Consider the following 8363-nt stretch of genomic DNA (forward strand, 5'->3'; position numbering starts at 1 on the left):
AGGTGGAATATGCTGGTGTCACGGGTGGAATTGTGTCCCCCCAGAGATGCTGAGGTCCTAACCCCCAGTACCTGTGAACGTGACCTTAGTTGCAAATAGGGCCTTTGCAGATGATCAAGTTAGGATGAGGGCAGTCCAATGTGATGGGTGTCCTTACAAAAAAGGGAGATTTGGGCAGAGACAGAATAGCGCACAGGAAGAAAATCACGTGAAGATGAAGGCAGAGAGCGGGATGAGGCACCCACGAGCCGAGGAACACCAAAGATTGCCCGCAAAGCGCCAGAGGCGGAGAGAGAGGCCTGGAGCAGAGTCTCCCTCACAGCCCCCAGCAGGAACCACCCTGCCCACACCGGATCTCCAACTTCTAGCCTCTGGGACCGTGAGAGAATACATTTCCGTTAAGCCTCCCAGTGTCTCCGCTGGCCAGCTGGGGGTTTGGACCTTGGCAGCCAAGGGGAAGTCAGTGAAGGATTCCGGGAAGCAGTGGTCCCAGGCAGGTATTTGCCCGTCTGTTCTACCCTGATGAAAGTAGAGGGTTCTCTGGGTGTCGAGGTCCGTGGTAGTCAGCATGGACACAGGCTGAAGGAAGCTATTAATGGATTGCACAGCATGGGCTCAGCTCTCGCCCAGGTGTTGAGAGTAACAGCCATGGTGTCTGCACGCCACTGTCCACATGGCGCTGAGGGGCAGGACAAACATTCGGGGACAGTGGTGAGTGGCCCAGGTCAGGTATGGCCTCCTGGTGGTCCAGCACTGGGACAGAGTCGTGCATGACCACGGCTAGAACAGGGGCGGGGTGCGTGGCAGCCACAGCCCTCCTGCCGGCTCTGTTGGGCCTGGGGTGGTTGATCATCTCAGGGTTTTTAGGGTTCCAGGCTTCAAGATACTATTGTAACTTGAGCAAAAAGATGCATTTATTGGGCATATATAATCAGTGTGTGAATAACGGCGAGTAAAGGTTGAATGAATGGAGATGAGTCGGCAAATAATTATATGCAAGTCAGTGACAAATACTAAAAGAAGATCTGAACAAAATGCTACAAGGCAGGATGTGATCCCCTCTGTTTGGAGGAATCCAGAATCATCTCCCAGGGGAAGCTCCCAAATGGAAGGAATGGCTGCCCCCTGGAAGGATAAGAACAGGCAGCTCTGGGGAGTGGAGTGATTACTCTGGAAGTCTCTAGAGGGTGGCCATCCATGTGGCGTCTCTGAATGTCTCCCCCAGGATGCCAGTTCTCAGGAGAGAATTGACTGGCTTAGCTTGGGCCGTGGGGGCAGAGCCTGTGATTGGCAGCTCAGGTCATAGGGATTAGTTCCCCAAAGGAAAAAAGAGGGGCCCATTCACTAGAACCAGGTGGAGCCGCAGGGGATTCTAGGCAGGCAAGATAGCCGACACCCTGTGCAGGTGAGCAGAGGGCATGACATTCGCGGAGCTGAATGACAGAGAAAGAGTTGGAATGAGTCATAGGTGAGACTCAGGCGGGGAGGAGGCGCACCTCGTGGGAGCCCAGTGCCAGTGTAGGAGTAGTGGACACCTATCCTTTCGTTGGCCCAGAAGCCACACCCCACACCCTTCCCCTCCTTCTGAGAACTTCCCTGCACCCACCCGCATCTCTGTGGTTCCCGTGGAAGCCTCTCTGACATCCCATCATGTTGGATCCATCCAGGGCTGGCACCAGACCCCGCTTGAGCCAACCGTGGTAATCAGCCCTCACCCCAAATCCTTCCCAACAGGTCTCTAAGGGAGTTGGAATTACTTCTGCCCCTCGTGGTGGTCGAGATGTAGGGTCCAAGCTAATGCACAGTTCTTGCTCTCAGGACGCTCAAAATGAAGCAAGAGAGACAACAATTAGAAACATAGCTAGAAAACAATGTAAATATACTTATCCCATAGACTTGCACAGTGAACACACAGGTAAATACTTACAGGTGATATACATGCATTCATGTACAAAGGTACTGGAAACAGATGAAACTTCATAGAAGAAGAGGGGCACTCCAGGAGAGAGAATAGCTTGAGCAAAGAGTGGAGGTAGGAAAGCACTTGTCAGTTTTGGAGAATTTAATCCAGTGTGACTGGAGTAGAGCGTACGCAACAGGGGGTGGCCAGAGCGGACGTGAGTGTCGTTCTCATGGTTCAGGTTTGGACTTCACTCTTAGACGTGGGGAGGAGTGGAGAGCCAGGTCGGGAGCTGGGCTTTACGAGCAGTACGCAGCGGTGATGTGACGTGTGTACCGTGTGGGGGAGAAACTGCTCTGGTGGTCAAGCTCCCCACCCTGTCAGGTGGGCAGGGGGAGAATACCAGCGCTCATGCCAGAGCTTAGGGGCCAAGGGGTCTCCAGAGCCAGAGGGCAGATGCCATGAGCAGTGTCTGGAGATGTGCCGAGGGTCAGGCCAGCAGCTCCCAGACTGGATCATCAGTCCAGAGGGCTGGTTGTCAGGAGTGGAGGCTCGAAGGGGACGTCGGGAGGGGAACAGAGGCTGAAAAGAAGGAAAAGCCAAAAGCAAGGAGTGGCAGAGCTGGCAAATAGGAAGTGGGCAGAAACAATTCTGCAGCTAGGGTGGGCCCTTCATGCCTTCTCAGAGGAAACTGCAGGAGCCCCCAGGTCCACTTAACGGGGCCTGAACTGGACAGGAGTAGAGCAAACAACAGGAGGCTCTCTTCCTAGTTTAGGCAAGAGTTGATAAGGATCTGGGGTAGTGGTGGTGGGTATGAAGGGGAAGCAATAGCCTAGAAGCATGTTTTAATGTAAATTTTAATAGAAAATGCATTCTCATGGTTAAAAATAAAAAATATTAAAAAGTATTCGGGCGAAAGTCTTGTTCCCACCCCTGACAGCTAACCTTTACTATTAGATTTGGTGTGTTTTCCCAGTTTTTTTAAAACAACATAAATAAACAAAATGAATATCTATTATTACTTTTATCCTTTTGTACTCAACTCTACAGACACTGTTTTACACTTTGCTTTTTTTCCCACTTAGTATCTTCGAGACCTTTACGACACACAGAAAACATCGTTGTCTTTTTTGACATTTGCATGATATTTCCTTGTGTGAGTATACCGGATTGTATTTAACCAATCCCCTGTTGATGGACACTTGAGTTTTTCCCAGTCTATTTCTGTTAGCGACACCATCTCAAAGAATAGCCTTCATTATTTCCCATGTGTGCAGAGATTTCTATAGGATAGACTCTGGGGGGAGGATGGCTGCCTCAGAAGACATATGCTTTGATAATTTTCATGCACTTGAAATTGCAAGTGTATCAGAATTATAGGGGTTGTACAAATGTACACAACCACTAGCAGTACGTGAGAGTGCCTGTTTCCCCAGACTTGTTAGTAGAGTATATTATCAAACTTTTGGACTTTTGCCAGTCTAATGGGTGAAAATGGTATTTCATAGTTTTCGTTGCATTCTCTTATTATGAGTAGGATTGAGAAATGTTTTCATGCATTTATGAGCCATTTCCATTTCCTTGCTGTGAACTATTTGTTCATATTCTTTGCCTAGTTTTCATTTGGGTTGTGGGCTTTTTCTTCTACAATCAGTTTCTAGGAGTTTTTGAACCAGGGTGGCCATGAGATGTGGAAACAGAAGTGAATATGCATTATAAATAGTTTATCAATATATTACAATATATATTATACTCAGTGGTATTTCATGATATGTTCTGTGTTATCCCTCATTAGCAATTGCTGTGCAAAATGGCAGTGGATGTGGTACATAAATGTCACATCTCTATCAACTCCACATAAGCATGTCTCTCTGATGCACTGCCACAGATTATTTGCATCTCTTATTTTCACAGAATAAATATACACCTTTAGCACACTCCAAAGAAACATATCAAGGACTTCCACTTCCAGCTGTGATGGAGTAATGGGCAGATTTATCCTCCTGCCTTAAACAACTAAACACCTGAACAAAACATATGAAACAATGGTATTCAGACACTGGACAACAGCTAGCATAGAGAAAGGAAACAAGGTGAGCATATGAGCACCACAGGGCTCTGTGGTGACCTAAACGAGAAGGAAGTCCCAAAAAGAGGGGATATATGTATACGTAAAGCTCACTCACTTTGCTGCACAGTGTAAACTAACACCATATTGTAAAGCAACTATACTCCAATAAAAAAAAAGTCAAGCAATACGAAGGGACATGTAGTAAAAGGAAACCTCCAATACAAGTTGGCCCGCAGTGCCTTTCTCCTGAAAAAGCAGCCACGATCATTACTTTCTAGCGTAGAACAGTGATTAAATTCACAGATTCTGGTACCAACCTGCCTGGCTTCAAATCTCAGCTCTACTTGCTAGATGGTCACCTTGGGCAAGTAACTTAACTTCTCTGTACCTTAGTTTTCTCAATCACATGAAGAGGGTGATGATAATAGGACCCACCTCCGGGGTTGCTGGAAGAGTTAACATGTGTAAAGAGTTCAGAACAATGCCTGGCACATAATGAATACAACGTACATGTCCTCCTATTAGTTGCTCCTATTATGCTGCAAGTGTGAGATGTGTGTGTTTATAACCACTGGGTATGGATGGGGTTGAAATAAGATACTGCATGTAAAATACTTAACATGGTATCCAGCAGAAAAAAAAAAAAAAAGTTTTCAAAAAATTCCACTTGTTGTTGCCGTCTTCATTAGTGCAGCAGTGTAGCTGATCAAATGACCAGAGAGTCAGAGGCCAGAGCTTCTGCCCACGGTGATCCTCTACATATGTGTGTTGGACAAGCAAATGAATGAGTGGGTGAATTAATCTTTTACCTTATAGTCATAAGATTGCCTAGATCGGTTCCATGCTTCTTATCCTGATTTTTTAAAGAGCAAAAGTAGGAAGAGAAAGGTTCTCTCTGTACCAGAGTGTCTTTGCATCATTTCCCACCTTCTTTGCATCCCCTTCACCATGGAGGTTAAGAGCCTGGGAACTACATAGCCCAGCAGCCCTTGCTAGCAGGGATCTGGGTTAGATGGCACTAATTAGAGGTACCTGTGCAAGATTAGGAAGGAGGAAGAGAAGAGCTAACATGAGATTTTGTAATGGCCTCTAGGAATGTGCCTGAAAGTCACCTGCTACAGTCTTCAGAGAGCTATGATTATCACTGCTTACAATTCTTATAGCTTCCTGACAATCCAAAAACTAGCAGCTGATGTTTAGGGCTAGTTTGCCTTTACTTTTGTTCCTCCAGCCCTTTCAGCAGTTGTTTTCCATTTAAGTCCCTGTATTAAACCCCTTTCTGCTCAAAATACCTGAGTAGTGTCTGTCTTCCTGAATGAACCATAACTAAACATTTCCTTTTTATTTGGAAAGGAAAACTTTCCCAGAAATCCACCATCAGACTTTTACTCATGTCTAATTGGCTAGAAGTGTTCATAAACCCCAGCCAGTTAACAAAGGATTACCATAACAGGCCTAACCCTGTCATGACTCAACCCCCCTCCCCACACACACACCAGGGTTGGGCATATTGCTGCCTCACACCTGAACAAAGAAGAGGTAAAGGGCTGCTGTGCAGGCACCTGTAGTTTCTGCTCCTCAGTGTTTTGGAGACCCCAGTCTTATTTGGAGGGTCCAAATAAGAAAAGTTGGACTGGGAGTGGGGTTTATCTTTCAGGTCTGGCTGATGGTAGTAATGGATGTCTAAGGAGTTAGGCTTCATGAGCAAGCTGGGAACCCATTAAAAAGGAATCAGTGTGCTGGTATTGATTTGAGGTGAGCATTTATACTTTCTTCTCTGCAAGGCTAGGCATTCTTGGGACATATTAAAAAAATAAAAGTACAGCAAAGTAAAACAGTACTGAAACTTATTCATATATTATTCATTGAAAGACCAAATAATGTCTCTCACAGCTATCCTATGTTTTAACTTAAAAAAATAATAATCACTTTCATAGCATTTACAGTGTGCCAGGCATTTTTCTAAATGCTTTCTGCATATTAAGTCATTTAATCCTCCCAATAATATAAGGTAGGTAGGTGCCCAGGGTCACACAGCTTTACGTGATAGAGCAGAGATCTGAACCCAGACAGTCTGGGTCAGAGATCACGTTCAGAACAAATGAATGAATGAATGAGTGAGTGAATCCACCCCATAGTATGAGATGGGTGTGAGTTATACTGCTTCTCAAATGTTAGTAGTTGCTATGTGGTTAACAAACTGTAAGTGCATTACTGAACTCAGAGTGGCTTTCTGTCATTATATAGTTTATTCATCAATAGATGCGAAATAAAAAACAATCACAGGAGGAGCCACGGCATTTTTTTTCATGTTTGTATTTGTTTCCAGTTGCTGCCATAACAAATTACCACAAATTTGGGACTTCCATGGTGATCCAGTAGTTAAGACTCCACACTCCCCATGCAGGGGGCCTGGGTTCGATCCCTGGTCCGGGAACTAGATCCCACATGCCGCAACTAAGAGCCCTCATGCAGCAACTAAGACCCGGTGCAGCCAAATAAATAAATACATTTTTTTTTTAATTACCACAAATTTAGGAGTTTTAAACAACACAGATGTACTCTTTCACAATTCTGGAGGTCAGAAACGTAAATTCAACACAGCTGCATCCCTTCTGGAAGCTCTAGGGGAGGATCTGTCTCCTCGCCTTTTCCAGGTTCCACAGGTCACCTGTAGTCCTCGGCTCATGGCTTGTTCTTCCATCTTCAAAACCAGGAACATAGTGTCTTCTCGCCTCTCTTTCCTCCTGCCTCCCTCTTCTAAGAACCTTTGTGATTACATTGGGCCCACCAGGTAATCCAGGAAAAGCTCCGCATCTCAAGATCCTTGACTAAATCACATCTGTAAAGTCCTTTTGACCGTTCGAGGTTACATATTCTCAGGTTCCAGAAATCTGGACATCGCCATCTCTGAGAGGCCATTATTCACACTACTGCACTGTCATAAAGAGATCTGACTCCTGGAAAAGGCGGAAGAGGCCTTTACTAACACAGTGAGTCCATCACATGAATAGGAGGCGGCAGAGGTCGACGTGTGAAGGCCTAAGCCCTTCCCTAATGTCTTCCTGCGTGTGGCCGGTGGGGCTGGTGGGGCTGGGGAGCTCCTGGGCTCTGAGGAGAGAAGGGGAGCAGGCCCTGAGCGACAAAGCAGCCAGTCTCCCAAAAATGCCCCTGACTTCCAGCTTGGCTCAGTGGGGCCAGCTTTGAGGGGCCTTTCCAAGAGGAAAGGAAACCTAGGGAGGGACAGCAGCCCCAAAACAAGAACCACGTGAAAGCTCTGAAGACATCCAGGTGGGTTTTGCGTCTTTCACGGGGGTCCCTCAGATTTCAGCAGACACGGGATGCGCGGCGTGGTCCAGGCCGGGGCGGGGGAGGCGGTGCGGGGAACGCCTGCTGCAAGAGCCCGGGCCGGCGCGGCTTCACTGTGTCCTCCTTGAGGGTCTGGGGACTGGGCTGAGGGGGTCTGGGCAGATGCACGGTCAGCATCGTCTGGTCGCTGGGGGGGGGCTGGGGGGTTGCCGAGGGGCAGACCGGAGGCTCCTGCTTCCTCTCCCCTGGAGCAGCTCAGCCTCGGCACGGCCAGGGGTCGGGCTCCGGCTTCTCCATCAGCCCTGACAAACGGCCACCCACACCTTTCACATGAGGCCTGGGACTGTGCGTAAGTCAAGTGGGCTGGCGTGGGGTGGGGGGAAGGTTGCCACCGAGAGGTGTCACAGGTGTTTCTTCCTGCCCTCTGTGGCTTCCCGTCCACGTGAGGAGACAAGGCATGAACGCAGAATGGCCACGGCATGTAGGACAGGCCCCTGCGGCGCCTTGCTTTCGGAACTCCCACTTGTACGTGGAAATCAGGGAAGACCCGTGAAGCTGGTTGCTCTGTACAGAGTGCGTCCCCAGATCCCCCCATGAATCTTATCCTGCAGGAGCCGTCACAATAAAGCGCTTTCCAGAGGCTTCCTGTCACACCAGCTGAAATAGGTAGTTCCCTGCGGTGCCACTTCTTCTGGAGGCAGTAGGGAGATGTTCGTGCCTGCCAGGAAGTTTCCTCTTCACCGCCCTGATGTGCACAGACGCTGTCAAACAAGAGCCCAGGTCTGCACGCTGCCTGCCTGTGAGCACAGCTGGGCCAGCGGCACACAGCTGCCAGCTGCAGAGGTTTTATTTTCATAGCAACCCTCCCTGTCCTTGACGACAGCGGCCTGGGGCCCGGCTCCGGGATGACAGATACGGTCAATGATTTGCCACAGTGGCTTTTGTCCCATCAGCGCACGAGTGCCAGCGAGGCGTGTGTTTTCCTGTCCCCTCGTGAGTCTGAGTGTGGTTGGTCCCCACACCCCGGACTCCACTTCCGTCAGAGCCCAGTCTTGCCTGAGCTTTTCGAACTTTCCCCTCGCT

This window comes from Hippopotamus amphibius, chromosome 5 (assembly GCF_030028045.1).
Source record: "Hippopotamus amphibius kiboko isolate mHipAmp2 chromosome 5, mHipAmp2.hap2, whole genome shotgun sequence".
NCBI lineage: Eukaryota > Metazoa > Chordata > Mammalia > Artiodactyla > Hippopotamidae > Hippopotamus > Hippopotamus amphibius.